The sequence below is a fragment of the Mustela nivalis genome (genome assembly GCF_964662115.1).
Source record: "Mustela nivalis genome assembly, chromosome: 2".
Classification (NCBI taxonomy): Eukaryota; Metazoa; Chordata; class Mammalia; order Carnivora; family Mustelidae; genus Mustela; species Mustela nivalis.
Genome location: NC_139021.1, coordinates 177,178,284 through 177,203,970, shown reverse-complemented (window position 1 = coordinate 177,203,970; position 25,687 = coordinate 177,178,284).

The following is a 25,687-nucleotide window of genomic DNA, read 5'->3' as shown; positions in this document are numbered from 1 at the left end:
CCTTGCCTTCACTCTGTATAACATTTTAGACAAGAAGAGGAATTAAAGGCATGTGCAGACTGGGGGGACCCAAACTTATTCTGTAAAGAGCCATATAGTAAATATATTAAATTTTCAGGCTCGTGGGCGTTGGCTACACCTGCTTAACTGTCTTGTTCGAGTTTAGAAGCAGCCACAGAGAACATGTAAACAACTGAGCATGGCTATATTCTGATAAAACTGTATTTTTGAATACTAAAATTAGAAGTTCATATCATTTTCACTTGTCATAAAATATTGTTCTTCTTTGAACTCGACCCTCCCCAACCATCTAAAAATGTAAAAGCTCTCTTAGCTCGTGGGATGTACAAAAGAAGGGGATGGGCTGGAACTGGCCTGCAGGCTGTAGTTTGCCATTCACCGGTGTAGAGAGTTGGACACCTAGAGGGATTCCTACCATAGCTGATGCTGGATTCAAGCTCCCCAAGAATCTTGAACAACATGAATGATGGACCCAATCTAATGAAGTCAAGTGTGATGGGGCTTGTTCTTTGAGCGATCCCTCACTCAATTGCTGTTTCTTGAGGGCTTGCTTTGTGCCAGACATGAGATGAGCAATAATTTCTCAGGGATGCTCTGGTGGGCGAGCCTGGGCTAGATGACTGGGGAATGTCTTCCCTTTATTCATGATGTTCTGGTATAGCCAGGAGAAAAAGCAAATGCACGGGGATCTAGAAAAGCATGGGGGTTATAGAATCACAAATAACTGCTAAGAGGACCAATGCCATGTCTCCGTGATGGAGGGTGGAGCTGTGTCCTCGGGCCACGAGTAACTCAGAGCTTCTACTGGCAACAGATGAGTGAGCTGAAATGGTCCTGGTTTCACCAATGTTGGCAACTTCTCTTTTCTGATGAGAATGTTTTAGGAGTAGAGAAGGCCCTAAATTATCTGCTAATGAAATTATTTATTATTTAATATATATATTTAATAATATATAATTATTATTTACATAATTATATATTTATATAATTATACATTTAGCAAGATATAATCATATATTATTTAATAATTATTTATTCCCCTTGCTATTGTGCAGTGGACAATAATGTTTATAATTATGAACCTGAGGCACTAAATATATCATCAGAGTAAATAGGGCTTAAAATATCTTCTTAATAGTAAACACACGATACTATGTTTCAGTTGTTTTAAAAATATACCCTTGTTATGATAAATATAACTCTTTATTAACCAGAATGCTTACCCAAGTACCCATTTCATCTCCAACCCACCTCGGTTGGTTACCAACAGATTACCATTCTCCTTTTATATGGCTGTAGGAAGGAGTAGCTAGTTAGGAAGTAGCTCTTGCTTGCCTTGGAAGATCTGAGGCATATTTCCAAGTCACAGACTTTCTGAAGGAAGGGTGGGTAACTCAGTCATTTGAAAAATTTGACATATTTCAGCAATTCTAATACATATTTTCCCCCTACCTCTTCTCATTTTTTTCCCCAATGGATTAATACTTTATGGGGGAAGAAAGGGAGTGCAATTTCCATAACCCCATATTTGGTTCCTCCATTTACCTGTTATATTCCTTTCATCCCTCATCTTTGCTGTTTTGGAATTGCACTCCCTCTTCTCATTTTTGAAATCATGATGCATCTGACAATCAAAGGTGTTCAGAACCACTCAGACTTCTCTTTCCTCTTTCTTTTAGTTTCCTTCCTTTCTCTCTTTTTACCTTCTCATAAAATAAAAAGTATATCTTTGAATGAACCCCATTTTACACTATGAAATACAGCATTTTGGGGTAAGCCAGTCTACTCTGAATGCTTGTAACTTGGGGTGGCATGGTAGGGGGTGGAGTCTGATGGCCGCGATCTCCATCCTGCTCTTCCCGAAGTTACTTTAAGTAATGATAAAAATATTAACATCGAAATTGATGTTTTCTCAATCTTACGTAAGACATGAATAGGGCACCTGGGTGGCGCAGTTGGTTAAAACTCCAGCTCTTGGTTTGGGCTCAGGTCTGATCTCAGGGTGGTGAGATGGAGCCCTCAGTCGGGCTCCGGGCCCTGCAGGGAGTCTGCCTCAAGATCTCTCTCTCTCTCCCCCTCTGGCCCTCCCCACTGCATGCACACATGCACGCACTCACTCTCTCTCTTGCTGAAATAAATATTTGAAAAAAAGAGACAGGATTAAAACCATCTTTATTTTTATTTATTTGTAACAGAAATTCTAACTACCCCCCACCCTGCCCCCAAACCACTATGCTTGCTGTGCGCACACAACTTAAAGTTTCTGTCCCCACGAAAGCCGGAGTGCTGACCCAGGGTTTGCCCCAGTTAGAATGTCAGTGCTGCCATTCTAAAGCAGAGGCAATTTTATTTCAAATATGTCTGTGCATTTTTTAATGCAACAGCCTCTAAATCTCTTTTTCTTCGTCAGCAAACTTCCTTGCAATGCATAAAAGAGGTTAGGTAGAAGTAATATTTTTATTTTAGAGCAAGGTTATTTTTTGGTCAGTTGCTAGCTCACGGACTCTCTGGGTATGAGTTCCCAGCTACTCTTTTCATCTAAATCAGGACCAGGAGACTCACTGATGTGCTTAAACTTGGTGGCAAAAAGATTATTCTGCACTTGGGTGAGAGGTAGGGGAGACCCCATTCATAGTGTTAGATCTCTGGGTCTGAGCAGTGCGAATGGTGTGACTAGGGATTTAATGCTTTTGACACATCTTCCTTCTGTTTTTCATTCTGGGTAGTTCTTTTCAGAGTTCAAAGACTCTGTCTTCCAAGGCTCTAGAAAGTCAGTGATATATGACTGTCTCTATGTTTGCCCTACTTTCCGCTTTTAACAGTAATCAAGCCTCATTTCTCAATTTAATTTGGCTAAATGGGCTTGGATTATAATTCTAAGGGATTTCTTGTGATGTCGGGAAAACACAACTCTGTTTCTTAGCCTTCACAATGGAGGGAATAAAGAAGTTGACAGGCTTTGATAGATTAAATTATGTTCTTTGTCTTCGTCTTTTCTTTATGTTTGAAGTTATTTTGTATAATTTAATAAACATCCACTTTCTTTTCTGCCTCTTTGATCAAAAGCTTTGTGTAGGAGCAAATAAGAAATAAAAGCTGTGTCCATCCTGCTGGCCACACAGTCTGCAGCCATCTATCACTTGGCCATCTAGCATGTTAATGTCCACTTTGGGAAAAACAGCAAACAATACAGTTTGTTAGCACTTGGGTCTGTCAGCTTTTCTAGCTCCAGTTTTGTTATTAGGCAGCTCGCACAGTCACAAACACAGCAAAATTATGCAGGGAATTCAAATGGAGACACTAGCATCGTTTTTGATTGTGTGAGTTTCATTAAGCATTCCAGGTAAACTTTTGCACAAATGTTTGGTCAATACCTACAAGTATTTGTTTACAAGTATTACAAACATTTTGGGGGCACCTCATTTTTTTCCCCAAAACCCATAGAGGGACCAATCTTGCTCACCCTTCCCAAGGGTCTTCATGAAAGTATCTCTAGTCTGGGAAGTGGGTAGAAGTCAGTCCATGGACCTTCACTTTGATCATCGAAGACCCTGTTTATGAACATGGGAGCCATTGCCCTGAAGACTTTCTGCTAGGAAAATATTTCATCTCCACTGGAAACTGAAATGCTCTTTTTAGCAGACAGGGAATCCTATGACCTTGTCTTCCCCCTCCCTTCTTCTCTTGTCTCTCTCTCTCACTTTCTCCCCTTCCTCTTCCTCCACGTCTCCCATCGCCTTCTCCCTCCGCCTCCTCCTCCTCCTTTTTCTCCTCTTTCTCTGTCTCCCCGTCTCTCTGTCTTTCTCTAATTTGGCAGCTAGCAGTTCAGCAAGAAGATCATTTTATCCAAAGAACCACTTCCCCCTCCACACTATACAGTTCACAAACTGTTTATTTAATTCTTAGGCTAAAGTAAAATTTTTTGTCTCATAAAAGTAATATTTGTCGTAGAATGGCTTTTAAAAACCCTTGATGTATAATAATAAAAAAAAATCATTTAAATTTCCAGTTCTCAAATGTTAACATTTTGCTATATTGTTTCCATCTGGTAATTTTTCTTTGCAAAAACAACAACAACAACAACAACTTTTTTGCTCAGTTGAGATTCATTGATAATGTTTTTTGTCTTCTGTACTATTCAGTTAACAAATATCATCTTCCTGTATGCTATTAAAAACATTTGTAAGTGTAATTTTTGATGGCTGCATACTATCCCACTGTACGTTGGCCGTATTTCCCCAACCATTCCCCTCTGTTGGATGTTTAAGATAAATCTAATTTTTACTTCAGGGTGTGAATTAATTTAGAACAACCACCTCTAGGAATAAATAATTGTCAGTATTTTATCCCTCTAAATTTCCCTAGTACAGGGGTCTGCAAACTCTTTGGTATAAATCCAGGTAGTAAATATTTCGGGATTTTTCGGTCATATGGTCTCTGACACCTCCCAGCTCGCTCTCAGAGTGAAAGCAGCCATGTGCAAACCACATCTGGGTTTCCGTAAAACTTTATTTACTAAAACAGGATTAGGCTCTTGGGGCCGTAGTTTGGAAACTCCTGCTCTAGTGTCATACAATTTGATGCTTCCGGCTTTCAAAAGCTTGTTTAGAATTCGGTGGGTAATTATAAATCCATCGCATTGTTCTCTCACCCCCAAGTCCTTTAAAGTTAATATTTAGGTTCAAACCAGCTCACAAGCAGCAGTCCCCGCCAGACCTGACAGCAGAGGAGTGGTTCCCTCCCTGCCTGTGGCTCTCCTGGTGGGTCAGATGGGCCATCTCCCAGACTGTGAAGCCCCAGGGGAGCCATCTTCTGGCCTTGAGCAACTCCACTGCTACATTATTTACCCACATGTCAAATCTGTTTATACAGTGACTCCAAAGGGCCTTGCTTGTGTTGGCACCTGCCTTTGCCAGACCATCGCTTGTTCTCGGCTCCAGCCAGTCAGGTAACAAGCCAGAAAGCCACGCGAAAGGAAAAATGCTGTGAAACTAGTCCTACTGTCTTCCCAGGGCAAAAATCTGCCAGTTCTTAGTGGTCAGATCCTACTTTCCCAAACTTGGCTCCTTGGAGAGTACGAAATAAAGCAAGTTGAAGAGGAGAGTTACAGAAATCGTCTCTCATATTTGGTCACCTTAAGCCCCCTTGTAGCTGTTGTGTGCAGCACTCCTCCAAGGAAGGGGATTCTTGAATGTTCCTTAGCACCGCCAAAATGCACGTGCATGGGGTGTTCTCCTGCTCTTGGAATAGTCAAAAGGAAGCTCAGAAGTAATGGTGCTCATATCTTTTCATGGACGCAAGAGGTGCAAATGGTTGGTATTAACCTCCCCTCATCAACCTACTTTCTTCCAAGGAAGGAAGGAAGTTCTTGCGTGACAGCTCTGTCTGTGAGGGCAGTGCAAAATGTTTCTTAAAATGCTAGGACATCGTCTTTGAACACGTCCCACCATTAAACCAACCATAATACCGAGTGAAAAGCCAGACCAGGCTTTTGTATTGGAACTCGAGATGTGATCTTTTCAGCCTGTGTCAGGGCTGTCTCAAATTCTCTGGCTGTGAACTTCAACTTATGTATAATTTATTGCTCAGGAGGAGGAGCTAATTTGGAGTCATTATATTTTGTCTTGAAGCTGATATTTAAGGGAAAAGGAGAATCGTGGCCCACCCACTCTTGGCGTTTGCCAGCGATAGATTTGTTTCTTTATCCTTAAAGTCAGTTGAGGAATTTTCGAGGGGAGAAGACAAATGTCAGTAGAAAAATGTTAACTTAATAAAACAGACTAAGATCAGATTTCTCTCCTTCTGGCCGCGTCCCGCCTGGAATCCTTTTGTTAACTTCTTGAAACTTCCTGTGATTTATAGGACCCCTTTCCTGTAGGCAGAATGCCTTTTGATTAAGAAGTGAACCACAGCTCTGAAACCACAGGGACAGCTGTTGTTGGAATTATCCAGAACACTAAGTGCCATTTTCCACTTGGGCGTGTGAAGACACCGTGTTAGTGCCCAAAGTTGCCCAAGTGTGAGCAGGCATTGCATTGTTCTAGGCAACCATTGTTCCCCATTTTGAACCTTTTGACCTGCAGATGTTTTAAAAAAAAGAAGGTCTTTAAATGTCTTAAATGGATGGGAGTAGGAGAGTGGTGTTCGACCCCGGTACATTCTCGATTTCTTCCCATCCTAAAATTCTGTAAGACTCTGGAATCCTATGAATTGCGTCTCAACTACCTAGAATGGTAATACCAAGGGGGGGATTGGGGGAACTCTCCTCCTACAGGGTCCTGTCAGGGTCTGGCACGGTTAGCGTAGCAGTGGGAATGGACAAGGTGTGTGTTGTTTGAAAACAAAGCAGTGATTACACCTGTTGCTTGTATGTTTGATGTAGTTTTCATTTCAAAGAACATTAAGACAGTGTGAAATTTTCTTTTTTTCTCTTTTTTAAAGATTTTATTTATTTACTTGAGTAAGAGAGAGAGCAGGAGCAGTGGGGAGAGGCAGAGGGAGAGGGAGAAGCAGACTTCCTGCTGAGCCTGCTGTGCCTGACACGGTACTAGATCCCAGGACTCAGGGACCGTGACCTGAGCCAAAGGCAGACACTTACCAGACTAAGCTAACCAGGAGCCCCAAGAGAGTATGATATTTTCATTTGTTGCAGAGAGGCACAAGGGAAGATGGGATGCAAAATACTCTTGGAGACCATGACCCACAAGTGAGACTAGGTCAGGCCAAGAGGGCACTGAGTATCTCTGCTCTGAGCCTCTTTGGGTCTCTGAAATGCCTAGAGCTGCCAGTGTGGAAGCCCTTTCTTTGAGATGTGCCACACAATCAGAAGAACTTAGCAAATATACTTGTGGCACTTGGAAGGGGAGACAGACTGAGGTGTCTCCATTCAGGAAAGTAAGAAGATCATCACATTATCAGCGCTTGGGAAGCAAATCACAGCAACTGGGAATGGGGCAGGCAGGCTTTGATAAAGAAGGAGGTCAGAGTCTAGCACTGGGGTTGGCAAATTACAGCCCATGGGCTTCTCTGGCTTAGTGCCTATTTTTATAAATAAAGTTTTATTGGAACACAGCCCTCCTATTTATTTGCACATCGTCCATGGTTGCTTTTACTCTCCAGTGGCAGACTTGAGTTTTTGCAAAAGAGACTATACGACCTGGAAAACTAAAAATTTATACTATCTGGCTCTTTATAGAAAACAAGTGTCAACTCCTGCTCTAGTGAATAGATCCCAGTCAGAGGAAGATGTCCCAAATGGCCCTGAGATAGGAAGACCAGACATAAAGAGCACATTAAAGCACTGTGCCCAGAGGTAGGTGGGACACAGGAGAGGAGGGGAAGCTTGCCCTGTGTGCCTGTTGTTTTCTCTTCCTTTGAGTTCTGTTACTTGAACTTCCCTAGTTGTAAGTGCAAGGTAAGGTCAAGGTTTAGTAGCGAGGAGTGGTTGACAGGGTGACTGTGGGCAAATTCATCCCTTGTCTATTTGCTGGCACCCACACACCTGTGGACAATGAAGATGGAATCCAGCCTAGAGCTTTGGGCGAAACCCTGCATTTAACACAACTGCAGGAAGGGCAGGTGACTCATATGCTGAGATCTTGTTCTGTTTGAAAAGAAGCAATGGAAGGTACATTGGAGCAGAAGTGTCCCCCATAGCTACTCTCCAAGAGTCCCAATCAGGAGCTGCGCACAGGCTCGCACCTGCTTAGCCTCAGTGAGCTGATAGCTAGGAGGTTGATGTGGGGTTGTGGGAACATGCTGCTCCTTGGCCCCAGCCAGCATCGCTCAGGGAGTCAGGCTCACACAGGACCTGTGACCTTGCAGTAGAACGGACTGTGTCTGGAGTGTTTCTGGATAACACCGATGGGGACGGCATGTAGAGTTCTCAAGAACTCCTTCCAGTGATGTGGGCCAGTGTGATCTGTTCTGAAGGTGCCCTTTCCTGGGCTGGGTTAGAGAGAGGAATGCACAGTATCAGAAGTGGGTTTTCCTGGCCCGCCTCCTTTTAATTCATGTTCTAGTGCTATCTGCTGAAACATAGCAAAGCATCATGAGAAGGAGGCAACCGTTGTTCTCTGGCTCCCACAGCAGGTGGAATCTCTTGGTGCTTCCACACCTGCTGGAATGAGTTCGCAGTGGGCTCCTCCCTCCTGACAAAGGCTTGGTAACCTCAGGAACAGGGCTGGGGATGTAATCTGGGTGGAATTCTCCTGTTTATTCCTTTTGGATTTTTCTAGTTATATTTTTGGGTGCTTCACAGTAGAGCTAGCCAAAGGTCATTTTTTTGACCCAATAAAGGATTACGTTGCAGAACTTCTGGACCTCAGTCCATTACTACGATCCATTAGCCAGGGAAATGGGATGGGAATAGGGAGAAGTATTTAAAACTTAATTTGGTTGAAGACTGTTCCCCAAATCCCCCAATTTGTAAGTTTATTCTTAAAGACAGAGCTGGGTATCCGGCCAGTAGTGTGCATTCATTAAAGCCATGTGAAGTTTGAAGCCCCATTAGCTCCTTTACAGTATCATCTTGCCTCCCTTCCGAGAAATTCTCTTTTGGGAGAGGGGCATCCTGGTCTTGAGACAGTTTTTCTGTTGGAGTGGGAATTCTAGTCTGTGTCATTTCTGTTGTCAGCCTTCCTTTTAAAAGTATGGTTTTACAATCACTCTATTAACCTGGGGACTGGTCCCCGTGCCATCTCTAGGATACGTCTCCTGTAAATCAGACCGCTTGGTCCTGGCATGTGTGACCCCATGCAGATCCAGGAGCGCCCTGACTGCCCCTCCCTTCTCTCCATCTCTTCTGCATTGGCCATCCTCTTGGCATAGATTGCCAGTCCTCTTTTGGAATAGCTTCAAGGCCAAGGCAGGTGCCTGGTTCAGAGATAGTCCAAGGGTCTGACCACTAGAGTGACACGATGTGATGGGAAGCACCGTGGTCTAGGTAATAACAGCCTCTTGCTCCCGAGACAGACTCTCAAACCATTAGAGTTTAGAATGAGTTGCGTTTCCTTTTTCTGCCAAACAGAGGTAAGGGTGTCCACCTGGTCTGTTTCATATGTCTTCTGAACACCATCGTTTCTAATAAAATACACTGAAGAAGGCATCAACTGCAGGGGAACAGAGGAGGAAGTATAGACAGTTTCATGGCAATGACAAAGGAGGTTAGTTCTAGGACAGCTCCCCGAGAAGGACCTGGGCAGGGAGATCTGCGTCAAGGGCCAGATGCTACTGTATCGGGGCGAGATTATCACTCCTTGAACTATGTGGGCAATATAGCTCAGCACATTGAGCAGAACAGGGAACAGGTGCTCTTTGGTGCTTTTATTGTTTTGTTATGTGTGTAACACTCTCCAGTCAGAGCAAAATAAACACGTAGCCTGGTTATTTAATAACAAGGAAAAGGCCACACACCAAACCAGGGTGAAAAGGCAAATAGACAAGGAACAAACACTCTCCTTTGACAGGTGGCAGCTACCGAGAGGGGCAGGGTCCACCAGGGTATTAGGGTGAGGGGTTTCTCGGCAATAAGGAACTTTCTAAAATCTGTGTCTGAAGCCAAGGACATTGCTGCATGTTGAACTGGCCTGTTCAAGGCCATGGCAGCCATGACCCTCCATGGGAAGGTGGGGGTCCCATCATCTGGGCCTGGGGGAGGTTCCAATGAATTGTTACAGGCAAGGGGATCTGAGGGCACCTCTGAGTTATGGCGTTGGAAGTTATGGAGCAGAAGGCTTAGTTCCAGGGAGTCGGGGCGAGCCTGGAGAAAAGAGGGTGGGGCCAGGGGAAAAAAGGCAGCTGAAAAGGTGGCTGCTGCCTTGAGGCCCTGCCAGCTGTGCAACTTCCTTCTGTGGGCCAGCTGGGCACAGAGCAAGGGTCGCTGGGCAGAGCACCATGTCTCCAGAGCCTCCTGGATTTCTGTTGTTTGCCTGAGCCCTGGCAATCATTGGTCTGGGAAAGGGTTGCCTTCTTGGGGGGACTTTCAAAAAGAGTTTGATTATTTTTTTCTTATTCTGTGATTTGGATGATTTTGAAAAGTGCATAGTACCACTTGCACAGGCTGAAAACTCACGCTGGGAGGGGTTGGTTGGGAACCCTAGAGCCTCTCCTTCCTTCTGCTCTCATCCGATATAGGGTTGATAGAAGAACTTCCAAGCCACAGGCTCAGCTCCCTTTTTTTTTGGCCTGGATACTTCTCTCCTGATCTCCTCGAGAGCCATTTACACTTGCTGTTGGCATTGCTTTGAGCTGTCCTGGTAAGAATACAAGCTCCTTCAGAAGTCTGCCCTGAAAGTTTATCTGTGGAGTAACTGAAAACAACTTCCTCTAGGAGGGGGCGTAGACACACACAGAGAAAAAACAAGGCAGGTGCTTCTATCCCATTTTACATACCTAGAAGCCAAGACTTGGTCAAGGCCAGTGCCTCATTCTCATCTGAAGTCTGATGGGGGCACATCTGAACCAATTCTGACCACTGTGAGGCTCTTGCTTCCTGAAAGACGGGAAGAAAAGTGAGCCAGAGACTCTGGAGGGGCAGCGTTGGTCCCCACAAATCCTCACGGGCCCAGGAGGTAGACAGCCACTGTGGCTGTAGGCACCCGAATATTGATTGACTTGAGTTTCATAAAAGATGAAAATAGAAGAACCCAGAACCTCTGCATAATCTTATTAATAACAAACCATCTCCTGACTGCTTTTCTTCCCATCAAAGGAAGGGATCTGGGAAAGCAGGGGGTTTAGATGAGTTTAAATCAGGCTTGGACAAAAAGTCAAGGTTGGATTAAGCAGTCATTAGCTAACTAGCCCAGATGGGCAGCCATTAAGGATTAGTAAAGTAGATAGCAAATTGTGACCGAGGTCAGTCTGTTTTCAAAAATACCTGCAAATTACCTGCCATATTTGCTAAAAATACAGTTTAAATACCAGATTCCATTCTTTCTGTCAGTGCTCCCAGTGCTCCTTGGTGCTCCCTGGGAAGTTTAAGAAACAGTACTTAAACTTACATGCAAAAATAAGTAGACAACTTGGAAAAGCAAGAACTTGCCTCTGGATTGACATACATGATTCTTCCACGTTACGGGAGGATAGAGAATCGTGGGCATCTTCTCTTCCCTGGCCTGCTACTGCTCAAGCTTCTGGCTGAGGCACATGCACAGGACTATCTGTGTAAGATGTAGAAGGGCTACGCAGATCCCTTTCTTTTGATTTCCTTCATCTGGGCAGCTGGGTTGAGAAGTTAAACTGATATCTGATCTCTAGATCTTTCCTCCTGTTTTTCCCCCATAAAATAAGATCCCAGGGGTGAGGGACGGAGAAGAGGAGCTCCACTTGGACCCCCTCTCAGCTGCCTATTGCAGACCATCTTGTCCACATTCTTTGTGGTGGAGAGTTGCTGCGTATAATGTAGAGGTTTTGCACCCTTATTCTGCCATTGCTCCTTTTACGGATAGGACACACAGTAACCCCAAAAGGAGGGCAGCTGATGGGGAAGGAGATGGGGTGTCCCATGGGGAGGGGGATTGATGAAGGCAGATGGAGGGAGCTTGACCAGAGAAATGACTAGGGAGTCTGATGGGGCGGGGCAGTGGGGCAGTGGCAGGAACTTCGGGAGAGGAAGGCTGGGGACAAGAGGAGGGTGCTGGTTGGGATGGGGCTTGTGGGAGGGTCACACAAGGGGAGGGAAACCAGTAAAGAGGGAATCACTGGAGAGGGGGGCTTATCGGCAGGGTTGGACCTGGTTATTTCCGAGACTCTAATCATGGCAGTACCAAATTCTGTCAAAAGCTCCCTTGTAAGCACACCATTATCTTTTCATAAAAGGTAAAATATTTCAATCTCTAAAAAGCCCTGTAGTGCCTGACCTCCCTACTGCAGGGCCTGTCTGAAGTGCCACCACCCCCTGTCACCTGGTAAGAGCTTGTGCTACTTAGAGGCGAGACCTCTAAGGAAATGAGTTCTATGAAGCCTGGAGTCTAGAAACTGAAACAAAAGGAGACAGTGGCCATTATGCCCATGGAGGTGGAAAACGCATGACTCTCCAGCATGATGCGGGGTCAGAAGATTCTCCATCTTACTCAACCACACGTATTCTCAAACATTTGGGTCTTTTTTGAAGATCTCATGCAGAGTAGTGGGCACACCAGAATACGTTCAGATGCTGTTTGCCACTTCTACTTTTTGGAAGTAGATTTCTGCCTAGAGTTGCACTTTCCAAGGCTCAGGCCCTGTAACATCATGGTCTTCTATATGTGGAATAACAAAAGGGAGCTAATAACAGTTCATTAAGAATGACAATTACCCTTTTTCATTTGAGAATGACGACTACAGGGGTACCTGGGTGGCTCAGTCAGTTAGGCATCTGACTCTTGGTATCGCCTCAGGTTATGATCTCAGGGTTGTGAGATCGAGCCCCATGTCAGGCTCTGCATGGAGTCTGGACATGGAGCCTGTTTTGGATTCTCTCTCTTTCCCTCCCTACTCTCCTTTTCTAAAAAAAGAAACAAAAACAAAAGAACCCAAACAAAACAAAACAACAAAACAAAACAAAAGAGTGACCACTGTAAAAAAGTAGGGATACAGATCGTTTTGACTTCATAGGAAATACTTCTGAAGTTAGTAAAAGAAACTGACAGAATATATTTTGGATTGGAAAAATGGATGATATTTAATTGTCATATTATGCTGCTCTTCAGGAAAGTACTCATGTTTCTACCACAGAAAGGTACTCTGATTTTTATCCCCTAAGAACTGAGTTTGGGAAATATGGTCTTTGGAGTATGTGATAAGGTCATAGTGGAAACTGTGGTCAGTTCTTCATGAAGCTGCATGATTCCCCAGACAGAATCAAACAGCCCCCACCCCACTTTCAGCATCCATAGACCCCCACCTCCCTCTGGCCACCAGAGCTGCCCTCAACATGGACATCTCAGACCTGACCATTTGTTCTGCTCTAGAAACTTCTCCAACACCCCTCCAGGATCAAAAACTCATTCCAGCTTTTATTTTTTGGTCTCTATCCCATATCTGGCTTCCCACCACTGAATACTTTCTTCTCCTGCCATCTACACACTCAGCTCCCTGCTAAGTTCTGAAAACCCTCCAACCTTGACACAATCCTGATCATCAGTCCAACCTAAACATGAATTATGGTTCTAGAAAAAGAGTTCTCTGCTCCCTATTCATCCTCTTATACCTCTATTGGAACAAAGCTTTGTTCTTGTCCTTCTCTGTTTGGAGGTTGGACCAGGCAGAGAGGTAGTTCAGGTCAGATGGTGTGAGCTAGGCTCAGATCCTGTCCTCTGAAGGCATGTCAGTTAGCGTCTTTGGGCAGAGGAGAGTCATCCTAGTGGTGGTTGACTGAGGACTGAGAGCCAGTCCCTTGGGTATTTCCATTACCTTCAGGCGCATCCTGTCCCTGCCATTGTCCAACACTTATAGCTGGGAGCTGTTGACTTTGCTCAGCAGGCTGAGCACAACTTCAAGCCCTCAGAGCCAGTCCCAGTCCCAGCCCTGTGTTTGGGTGAATGGGTGGGTGGGGAGACTGGAGACCCTGGTTCCAGTCTGTGGATCCTATTTATCCCAAAGATGGTGCCTTACTTCCCTACCATTTCCCTGTTTACATAGATATGGACATCCCATCTTTGAACTGGAACATTCAAATGAGTTGTTTCTCTGCCTGTTCCCACACCTGCTTGAATTACTGACCCTCTCAGATCCTCAGAGACAGAATTGGGATGTGAGCTACTAGAGCCTTTTTGTCTCTTTTGTCTCTTTGACCACCAGGTAAGGAGTCCTGCCCCAGGGGCTGATGGAGGCTCCCGGGGAAGAGGCTGGGCCAGGATGGGAAATAACCGAGGGTGGCTGGACTTGAGTCCATCAGGGGGAGGGGGGAGGTGATGGAGCAACAGTCTTTGACGTTGGAACAAGGGTCAAGTGTGAGGCTCAGAGTAGTGTTGAATCAGAGCTCAGGAACATGGGAAGGCGGAGGGGGGTGGTGCAATGAGGGGAAATGGTTTTGGAATAAGGGTTACAAACAATGAAGACGCAGAGTGAGTATTTATTGAGTGTTGGCCTGATGGTGAAGGAGGGGCTGCTTAGCCCATCCTGCTTATCATACGTCTCACTGACTCATCTTCAGGTTTGGATTTACCATTTGACCCACACATAGTGCCCAGCGCAGAGCCTCGGGGGAGAGCTCTTGGAGACCCGGTGCCTTCAGTTTGACTCAGAACATAACACCACTTCTTCTTTAAAAAAAAAAAAAAAAAAAAAATCCTTTTAGGTAGGCTTTCCTCTACATACTGTGACTGAGAAATCTTTACTGAATTCCATGCTGACTTCAGATTCTTTGTCATCCTGGAATGGGAAGTAACCTCTCCCAGTCTGGCGTTTGCTGATAAGCCGGGAGCATGGCTCCTCTTGGTCCTTTTGTGGCCTCAGGGCTGAAAAATCCCCCTTCAGATTTTAAGTGGGGGAGGTTGAGGATCATCGCTGCTTCTTGCCAGACTCTTGCATCTGCCAGGCATTTTCCTTGTGCAGTCTCGTGGGAACGGGGAGAAATCTCAGCACCTCTGACGCCGGGAGGATAATGGAGCCCTTGATCATTTGAAGAAGTCTGTAGAACGTCTCTTGCCAAAACTACCTCGTGAAAGGCTGCCCTCTAGAATATGCTGTTCCCTCAAGCCCTCCTAGTGCTGCCCTTCTTGACCTTTGACCTCATAGCCCCATAGTGGCCAAGTGCCACCACTTGTCCATTTACACCCCTAACCTTGCTAGGTTGCTGGGAGTCGCCGGTCTCTCAGGAAAGGCAGAAAAACAGGACCGAAGAAGAGTGGGGCAGGTGAACACCCGAGCCATGCCAATAAACCGTCCCCACTGGGTGGCTCCGTGTCCTATGTCTGGAGCACTTACATCCCAGGGATGTGACACCCACTTCCTTCCTTTTACCAGCCTGGCTCTGCTTTTCTGCTGTAGAATCCGACATCTTGCTGCAGTTTTAACTTCCCAGTTCTACTTATGTTCAGTGTTTTCCCCAAAGGTGGCACATGATGAACGTATATGCCCAGCTTGCAACTGGCACCTTCTTCGCATGTCCAAGGATGGTGTGTTTGTCATCCACTCACTCAACAAAGATGCATGGAGAGCCTCTTCTGCACTATGTATTTTTCTAGTCTCTTGAGATACTACAGTGAGTGAAATCATTATCTCTTCAAAAAGGAGCATAATAGATAACTTAAGCAATTAAAACTGTGACAAATGGTAAGAGGGATAATGTGGGAAGCTGTGAAACAGGGGAACTTACTTAGGGTGGGCAGCTGGGGCAGGCCTTTTCTGGAGAACTGACTTTGAAACTGAGATGTAGGAACTGAGGAGTGTTGCCAGCAGAGGGAACACAATGGGCAAACAGCTGGAGGAAGGAAATTGCTTGATATGCAGAATATGAGGGGAGCCAGTGGGCCTGGAGCATGGCTTATCCAAGAGAAAAGCAATGAGGTGTGAGGTCAGAAGGTAGGCATGGGTCAGATCATGCAAAGCCTGTGGGGGTCATTTTAAAATTTGCCCACGCAAACTCTTTGGTACTCATCCCTTCAAAAGGCAGATCCTAATTCCCTTCCTGTTAAGTGCAGTCTATACTTAATGGCTAGAATGTGCCAGAAGTGACAACGTGTGATATTCAAAATTAGGAGAGAAAAACACACTGTGGCTTCCTCCTTGTTTGCTCTTGGATCACTTGATCTGGCAGAAGCCAGCTCCTCTATTCTGAAGATACTCATGTGTATCTACTAAGGAGATACACATGGCTGAAGTCTCCCACCAGCACATGTGAGTGCGCCATTTTGAAAGCCGATTCTCTAGCCCTGGTCAGGCTCCCCTCAACACGTTGACCACAACCAGATGAGAGACAGAGCCAAACCTCCTAGCCAAACCACTTCTTAAATTCTTAATCCACAGAAATTATGAGATAATAAATGTCTGTTGTAAGCTGCTAAGTTTGGGGGGGAGTGGAGAGTTGGTTATGCAGCAACAGAAAACTGATAGAGCTTGGTGGAAGAGTTTTGATCAGGGTAATTACATAATTGGATTGACTCTTTTGAAAGGATCGCTCTGGGTGCTGCATGAAGGATGATTTGGAGTTGGCCTAAAGGAGGAGATGAGGCAGGCGAGGCTGAATCATTCAAAATGCCTTTGGTTGGGGCACTTGGGTGGCTCAATGGGTTAAAGCCTCTGCCTTTGGCTCAGGTCATGATCCCAGGGTCCTGGGATCGAGCCCCGCATTGGGTCTCTGCTCGGTGGGGAGCCTGCTTCCTCCTCTCTCTCTGCCTGTCTCTCTGCCGACTTGTGATCTCTGTGTCAAATAAATAAATAAATAAATAAATATAATCTTTTTAAAAAATGCCTTTGGTTGTAAGTATCTAAAACTCTCAACTCAAAGTGACTGCAACAATAAGAATATATGTTATCTCATGTTTTATGTAGCTCAGGCATAGGGTGGCTCTCTGGTGAGTTAATGCATAGACTCATCAGTAACATCAGGACCCTCCTCTTTGTGTCCCTGTTCTGCCTGTCTTGGAGTGTTGGCTTTGTCCCCAGGAGAACTTGTCTTATTGGGACCAGATGGCTATTTGGATTCTAAGTGTCACATCTAGAAATGACAAAATCCAGTTGAATCAAAGGCCATCTCTTCCTAAATGTCTCTTCCTAGGAGTGTGGGAACCTTTCCCAGAAACTCTCAGCAGGTTTTCTCTCCCGTATCATTGATCATAATTCCATCACACATTCACGGTTAATCAACTCTTAGCAAGGGGAGATGACCAACATGATTGGCTCAGACTAGACAGTATGATGGCCGGGAGTAGGGTTGTGGCAGTGAGATGGAGAGCAGTAAATGGTTGAGATGTATTTTGTAGAAGCCGGGAGAAACAAAAGAAGGTTTTTGGCATGAGTCACCGGGGGTATAGAAGTGCCTTTTCCTAAACTGGGAAGCCTGGGCGAGAGAGCTTTGGGCAAAGGGTGAAGTAGCTTGTTATTTCCATGGAAAGGCTCATCAGGCCCACTTTGCTAATTATCATCATATATGGGAAGGATGCAGTACCTTAGCTTCAAAGGTGGATTCAGTACTGATACATGTCTAACACCATTACAGGCTGGCTAGGGGAGTACAGTTCAGTGAGGGAGGCCTTTCTAACTAAGCCATAAAGGCTGCAATGATTTCTTTTTACTCATAGGGCTTGCTTTAATAATTATTCTTAAAGACATTAATTGATACTGTAAACCATGGCATGGCTTTCATTGGGTGTCCTTGGGTCATTTTCCGTTCATCGGACACTTTCATTAGCTCTCTTGGCGACCAGACACACTATCTTACAACTTCCATGAATAATAATAATGTGAGGACTTGCCTCTAGGTGATACTTTCTAATTTTAAAGCTCTTTGTCACATTAATGGATTGATCCATAAATGTATAAAAACTATGTAAAAGAAACATCCTCATCACATTTTCATATCCTGTATTATTTTAAGTGCAGTTCAGACCAAAACTCCAGGGGACAACTTAGTTTGGCCAACATTTACTCAATACCTACTGTGTTCAGGCACTGTCCTAGATATTCAGTCAATACCCATTGACTGTTGAATGAATGGACTTGGGTTCACTTGGCCAAGGAAGGGATGATAGGGCCACGGACCACAAAAAATGGCATTTTTCCTCTCTGGCACAGTTTCTTCTTTCTAGAAATGATGGCAAAAAATCACCTTGGGATTCTAAATTTGGGAATTTAAAAGAAAACTGCCAGAGATGAGATCTGTTGGAATCTTATTGGGTCAAATCCTGTTTCTGTATAGGGTGGAAACGTGTCTACAGAGGTGTAAAAACTTCAAATCAGTTTGAGATTTGGGATCCAAGGAATGAGCTCCCAAAGCCTGAATATAAATTGTTGTGCCTGGCACAGAAAATGAACATAAATATTTATGTGAATATGTGAACATAAAAATTTATGTGTGAATGCGTGAAATTCCCCTCCTGATCAAAGTTTTCCCGACCATTTAGCTCTCCTTTCCTGGATTCTAGCTGCCCTAAATATTATATGCGAAGGTCTTATATAGGACTTGACTGTTTGAAGGCAGCAACTACAATTGATAACAGACTAGAAGATCCTTGCATCTAGGGACCCAGTCTCCTAGTTCCCCTAAAGCTAACCCAGAGGAAGGAAGTCCATCAGATACTGGCTTGGCCAGTGCTCCAGGTTGGAGGCAGGGAGAAATTCAGGGAGGGCCCTTCTTCTGCCCCCCGAGTCCCCAGTAACATCAGACAGTGGTGGCTCGTGAGGAGGATATAAGGCTAGTTTCCAAAATAAAACTCCCCAGCTTTGAGAGGTTGCTTCCTTCCTAGGCAGCAGCACTCAGCTCTGGGGCTATGTGGCTTTGTGTGCCATTGAGTAGTGTCATAAAATTGTCAGTGGTGGATGTGGCTTAGAACCGAAATTTGCTGCCAGTTCACACCCTCAGGAAATACATAACGGATTTAGATTTGTGTGTTTTTAAGAAAACCAACAACCAAAAAAGATGTGGAAAACGTTAAGCTATAACATGTGCTCTTCACCCATGAAGGATGGGAACAGATGCTGATGGCAAAGAAATTGCTGGGTGGACAGAGTTGGAGGCAGGAACTTAGGACAGATTTTATCCTAGCAATAGGATTCTGGGTTGCTGTGCTCTGGAAATTTGTGTGAAAAGAATCAGGATAAACGTGATCAAAATTAAGAAGATACTTTTGTGATTAAATATCTCTGGGACTGTTGAGCTCACTCCTTCTGCATTCCATAAAGACAGAGCTTAGGGTCCCAAGAGGCATTAAGTTTCACAGTATTTGCCATTGATGAGTGGTCCAGAACACAGAATGGTTTCCAATAGCTGGATTGTCAATGAATTGACAAGGTCAAGATGTGGTGCAGGGTTCCCATGGATCTCACTCTCCAGAGAGACACCCTTTGGAGAGAGAGCCAGGATGGATTATCACAGTTACTCTGGCTATCTCAGGCAAGTTAACTTTTTGAGGACCTCAGAGACCTGTGAGAAGGGCTGCTGGGATATATTTTTTTAAAAAAAGGGCGGGGGAATCTGAACTCATTTGGGACTTTCAGGAAGGTTGTAAAAACCATAACAGTGAGTTTCAACATATCTCTCACCCAGTTTCTCCTAATGTAACATTAGCATGTTATAATGTAGTATAATGATCAGAACCAGGAGATTAATCATTGATCCTATACTATTAATTAAGCTAAAGGCCATATTTGGATCTTGCTGAGTTTCCCACTAATGCCCAGGATCCCACACTGCACTTACATACTCCTTTTGCTCGGGCTTCTCCAAGCTGAGACAGTTCCTCAGCCTTTTGTGTTCACAGCCTTGACACTTCTGAAGATTACTCATCAGCTGTTCCCAGTTTAAGCCTCAGTCAGGGCATAGCTGAAGTTTTCCCATGTTGGGATGAGGTTGTGCATGATTGGTCGAATCCCATGGAAGTGATGCTTTATTCTCAGAGTATTCTATTGTTTGGTTCCTGATGTTGGTATACCTTCTTACTGGTGATGTTAACCTTGATCTCTTGAAGGTGTGCTCTGCCAGCTTTTTCCACTACCTTTTCTCTCCTCATTAGTAAATATTTTGGGGGAGATCTTATGAGACCAGGGAGACTCTGTTTCTGTAACTTCCACCCCCTAATTTTAACATCCACAGTGTCTTATCTGCAATAACAATTATTATGCAGTTGGCCTGTTATTACTATGAATTTTTCTGTTTTCTTTTGTCCTTCTACATGTATTAATTGGGATTTTATTCTAAGGAAGACCAGTCTTTTCTCCTCAATTAGTTAACTAATTAATTAGTCAACATGGACTTGAGATATTTATTCTGTTCCGTAGTTATAATCCGTGTTATCCTTATTTATTTTGTGGCTCAAGTTGTTTCAGCTTAAGCCATTAGGAATGCCTCTGGCTTGGCTCTTCTGCTCCATCAACAAGCCCTTATCATGTTTTGAGCACTCCCTTATTTTCTGGCACCGCAAGATGTTCCTGGCTCATCCTGTACTTTCTCTGCCCCAGCCCAGCAGTCGCTGGGTGACTTTTAGATGAGAGCAACTATGGAGCATCAAGTCGTCACTCATTTAGGCTTAAATTCAGATCCACTTTATTCAGAGCTCCATGCACGGCTAGGAGGCTTGGTGGCCTGTCATATGGCACCTGGAATCTGTCAAGGTATACTCAACGATCATTTAAATCACACATGAACACTTAAGCCCACCCGTGAAGTTTCAAGATCTATTTCAGAGCACGGGTGAAGGAGAGAGCCTGTGGCGTGGGAAGACCTGGTTTTGGGGCATCTCCACCACCTCCCATCCATGTGTCCTCACGTGAGTCACACTGCCACCCTGCAGAGGGATAAGTCTGACTAAGCCTACTACTCATGGACTTCCTGTGGGGTCAAATGAGCCAAGCATGAAAATGCTTTATAAACTGTAAAGTGTTGTAAAAATAAGAACCATTAGTGCCTGTGCTTCTATGACCACTGCTTCGTTAAAATCTTGGTGGAGTTATAAGAAGCCAGAAAGATCATCCCATCCAGCACCGGTGCCTTACGGGAGAGCAGGAGAGCCTGGGCAAGTGAGGGGGTTTGCCTGAGGCTCCCGTGTAGGACGGAGCCTGGCACTTAACACATGATGATCATGTGTTCTCCTCATCACAACATAGATTGAAGCAACTTTTTCATCACCCAGCTGGGAAGGAGATACATGACTTTATCTTTTTAACACCTCCTTCCTTCTACCACAGAATCAGGTACACTAAGGGAACACGTTGCCAGGGTGAGCTTTAGAAATGTTGTTACTTTAAAATTTTCCTGTATTCATTTTTACCCCATAGGCCTGACTCTCTAAGTTGGGTAGAGCTAACTCATTTCGGTAAGAGCCAGCATGAGATAAGGTATCTTTCTCCTCAGAAAATGGCTCTCTGAACCTGGGTCTGGGAAGTGATTCCAAGTCTGCTCTCTGAGGGGCTCCTGCAGACCATGGCAATGACTGACACCAGACACCTGCCTATTTAGGAACAGGGAGGTGATTGCCTACGTGTTTTCCATTTTTGTTCCAGATGTTTGGGATCATGAAGACAGTCTCTGTGTCTAGAATGTCAGGGAAGAAAAGGTTTTATTTTAAAGATCACACATATTTTCACAGTACCTAAGAATGTGGCTTTTTTTTTTTCTTTCCTGAAATGTTTGTTGAGAAGGAAGTTGGAAAACTTTAGAAATGTTCAGTTTGTTGGGTCCCCATCTCAAAAATTCCCCTGTTAAAACCAGAAGTGGGCACCTGTTCCGCTATGGTGTTCAGCATCCCTCTTTCCATTAGACAATTGTTTTCTCATCCTGTAGAGGTCTGGGCAATCGTTGGTTGTGATGTCCTGTCTCTCCTGTCTCTCCTCAGGTGTGGATACATGACCTCATTTTGCTAATCTTGGCATCCCGCCTTTGTCCATGGTCATCTGGTAGGACTGATCGTAGTATTTGTCCTCCTGGGTCCCACTGAACCTGAGCTGGACTGCAGGACTTCATAATCAAATAAGCCAATAAAATTCCTCCTTTGCTTAAACCAACGGATTGGGTTTCTGTCTCTTGCAACCACCGGCTTCCAGACGAATTCTAGGTCCTTGTCTTAGGAACTGCCCATTTTCCTTGCCTGTTGAAGGCAAGCAATGAATGCATATTGAAAATGTAAGTAAATACGTCAGGGATAAATATCGCAGGCTTTTTAGTCCAAATATGTGAGCTTGTAGTTTCAAATTCTTTTCTTGCCCATTGGTCATTTATCAGGGTACAAGAGAAAAATGGGGGATTGGAACAGTTTATTTTTGAATTCTTAGTTAGCAGTGACATAACTTGAAGAACAAGAAGAAAGATAACAGAGGTATCTGAGTAATTCTCAAACTGGATAATTAGCCGGAACGGTTAACATTAACAGAAGTTGCACTGCTCAGGATTCCTTTGTTCAGCCAGTAGTTACAATCTGTCTTATTTCATTACATCAGATTTTTAATGAGAAGGGAAGGAGGAAAAAAAAAAAAAGACTCATTTGCAGGAGCTCGACTACTTGCCAGACATCAGCCTGGGTGGTGGGCAAGACCCGTGTAGTCCCAGCGGGCTTCGTGCTTAGAAAGGCCATGCTCTGGGTTTAATGCTCTGCTGTCGCCAAGTTGAACAAATCCCACAGTTTCACTTTCCACTAAGCATTGGAAATTCTGTAGCCAGCCCTGCTGAAAACTTTGCTTTCTCTCTACTAATCCCCATATTAGCCCAAAGACACTGTGTCATTTGCATCATCTTTCCAGAAGGAGAACAAGGGTAGATGACTGTCCTGAGGTCACACTGTAGAGCCAGGGTGTGTGTTTGGCACTGGAGCCTCTGAACTTTCCTCTGCCTCCTCTGTCTGTGCACAGGTAATAAGAGGAACCTTCAAGGATCTTCCTTTACTATCAGGCAGATAACATGGAAAGCATGAGGTCGAGTGAATTCAAGGATCCTCCAAATATGTATAATTGGACTAGAAACTTCCCAAGTTCTTTTTATTCATTTATCTGGTCCATATATTTTGAAGATCTAATACTGATCAAGGACTTTACATGCATTTATTCATTCAATAACAGATGTTCCTTGAGATCCCGCTCTGTGCCAAGCCTGGTTGGAGGTTCTAAGAATAAGGCGTTAAACAAAGTCAGCAAAATCCCAGCTTTCATAGCCGTTGCTCGTGTGTGAGAGAGGATCGGTGCAGGAGGGAGCGGAGCTGACAACAAATGAGCTCACAAACTGGAGGATGTATGGTGGGATCATCACAAGGAAAGAAATACACAGCACGTTTGAGGCAGCGTGAACAGGGGCTCATCTCTCCACGCGGTGCAGTTACGCTCAGCCATGGCTGGAGACCCAGCCACAGGGGAACCAACCTAAGCAGCTTTCTCGAAGAAGCAAGGGTCGGGGCACGGGGCAGGTAGGGCAGGGGGAGGTCTCTCGGGCTGCCAACAGCTCATCAGCTCGCACTGATCCTCACCAAAGCTCATCGTACAGATGAGAAAACCGAGACTTGGGGAGGTGAGGAAATTTGCCAGCATCCCGGTGAGTGGGAGACTGAGAATGACACTCTGTGTCCAGAACCCGCACAGTGAAGCGCTCCGTTCTGACCTCCTTGGAGCGATCAGAACTTGAAGGAACTTGTGTTAGATGGAGAAGCAGGCGCACAGAGCTGAACCACATAAATACTTACTGCAAATCTGCATCACACTCTTCAGTCTTCTGGGTTGTTGTTGTTTTTAATCGCCCAGTACAATTTGTTTCCCAGAGACCCATCCAGTCCTAGTGCCAGGTTACAGTTTAATTTGGGGTGACAGTGGGTGCAGGCTCAAGTAGATGATCGGTAGCTCCTCACCTAGTTTAATGTCTCTTCCCTCGAATTTGGGGGTTCCAGTGCCCTGACCATCCCCACTCTGGTAGAATGGCCAAATGTCAGCCTGGACCCACCTGCAGCCGGTGGGATGCTCAGGGCCCCCATCTCTGATCAAGGAGCAGACCCGCTGCACCTCAGACTTGAACCGTCTTCTTAGAAAGCTCTGCCCCAGCCGCTAGGTGGATTAGGAAGCTTAGAGGGGCTGGTGATAAGTGTGACCTTGTCACCACATTTCACCAAAAGAATGACCGGAACTCCATCATGTTTTAAGTCCTGTCGAAGAAAAAAAATCTTTGCATTTGTTGCCTTGCCTGAAATTACTTCGGCTGAATTTTAAAACCAGTACCAACTAATAATAATTATGATAATGGGCGTTTAAACATAAGATGCCATCTCTTATGTAGTGGATATTAACGATCATCATGCAAGATAATAAGATGATAGAAACCTTCAATATGTACTTGAGATTTAGCTAAATGCACTGAAATTTGCATTTTTGTTTTTTCCAATCACGAATTTCAGTGCTTTGTATTAATTATTGGGCCATATCATTGCTTTATTGCTTTTGGCTATAAGATTTATTAAACAAAAGCATGACTAAAATGTAATTTTTAAAGTATGTCATAAAAATCTCCATATCATAAAGCTAGAGTGGATTCCTGGGTGTAAAAATTGCTATTTTTGATAGCTTCATAAAATATTTGGTATTTGAAGTTACAAGGCCGTCTTAATGATAACAGCCACAAGAACAGCCATTTCTGACTTTTGTTGTAGAAAAGTAAAGGAAGAAGCTCAGAGAGTTGTATACGTGACTCATGCAGCGGCACACTCTTTCTCTTTTCTGGCATTATTCTTGGGTGGATATGAGCTAAAATGTCCTTTACAAAATGTCCAATGTGTTCACAAATATGTGGTCCAGTTTGGACTTTGTAAAGACAGGAGAGGTATTTGTGCTCAGTTCTGTTTTTTGGGGGTTGGATGAGCGGCCTTCCTTTAAGAATGAACATTATGCCTGGGTGGCTCAGTCGGTTAAGAGTCTACCTTTGGCTCAGGTCATGATCTCAGGGTCCTGGGATCAAGCCCTGCATCGGGCTCTCTGCTCAGTGGTGAGTCTGCTTCTCTCCCTCCCTCTCCCTCTGTGATTTCTCTGGCTCTCACTTTCTCTCAAATAAATAAATAAAATCTTAAAAAAAGGGAATAAACATTCTTGATGTCCCATCGTAGAACCCCATGGACAACAGGTGTAGTTAATTCTAGGGGGTGGCGGTGGCTGGGGTCAAGGAGTAATATCATTAAGATACTTTCTTTTCCAATAACCCGCCCACCCCTGTCCTTCATGTTCTTCTTGTTATTAGAAGGTCTGCTTTGGGGCACCTGGGTGGCTCAGTGGGTTAAACCTCTGCCTTCAACCCAAGTCATGATCTCAGGGTCCTGGGATCGAGCCCCACGTCGGGCTCTCGGCTCAGCAGGGAGCCTGCTTCCCCCTCTCCCTCTGCCTGCTGCTCTGCCTACTTGTGATCTCTCTCCCTCTGTCAAATAAATAAAATATTAAAAAAAAAAAAAGAAGGTCTGCTTTGCACGTGGGTGGTTGGTCCAGGCTGAAAAGAGATCATGCAAAACTCATCCCTGCTGAAGGGATCTGGGCACCTGCTGTCAGTGACACTGGCCACTTTGGGAGTGACACCTCCAGGCAGAGAGCAATCTTCTTTCTCTTCCTTCCCTATCTCTTTGGAGACCCTCTTGCGCCCCACAGCTTTTCCTTACTGCATCCTACCAATACTGGTGGTACCCCTGCTTTTATTTTGCTCTGTGTTGATAATGTCGTGGTGACCTTCTGGCAAATTACCACTACCCACTTGACCCAAGTTTCAAGTAATTATTCCTCGTTTGGCTACAATTACAGGCTCACACCAGACTTAACGCATGCCTGAACAGTTTGTAACGGCTCAGATTTGTGAGAAATGTCTAGTCGCTGGTTTTAACACGTGAGAAGAGGCTCATCCCACGCCCAGCCCCGGTGCGGGTCATTGTTATGATGTCACGAACAATAGGACATCTGAGCAAAGTGGCACTATCTCATCTCTCAGCAGAGGGAGCGCACAGAACTGCTCTGAAACTACCTCCCCAGCAGAAACCGGAAAGTTCTGCCGGGCTTGCCCAATTAGCCACTTCGGGAAGCAAAT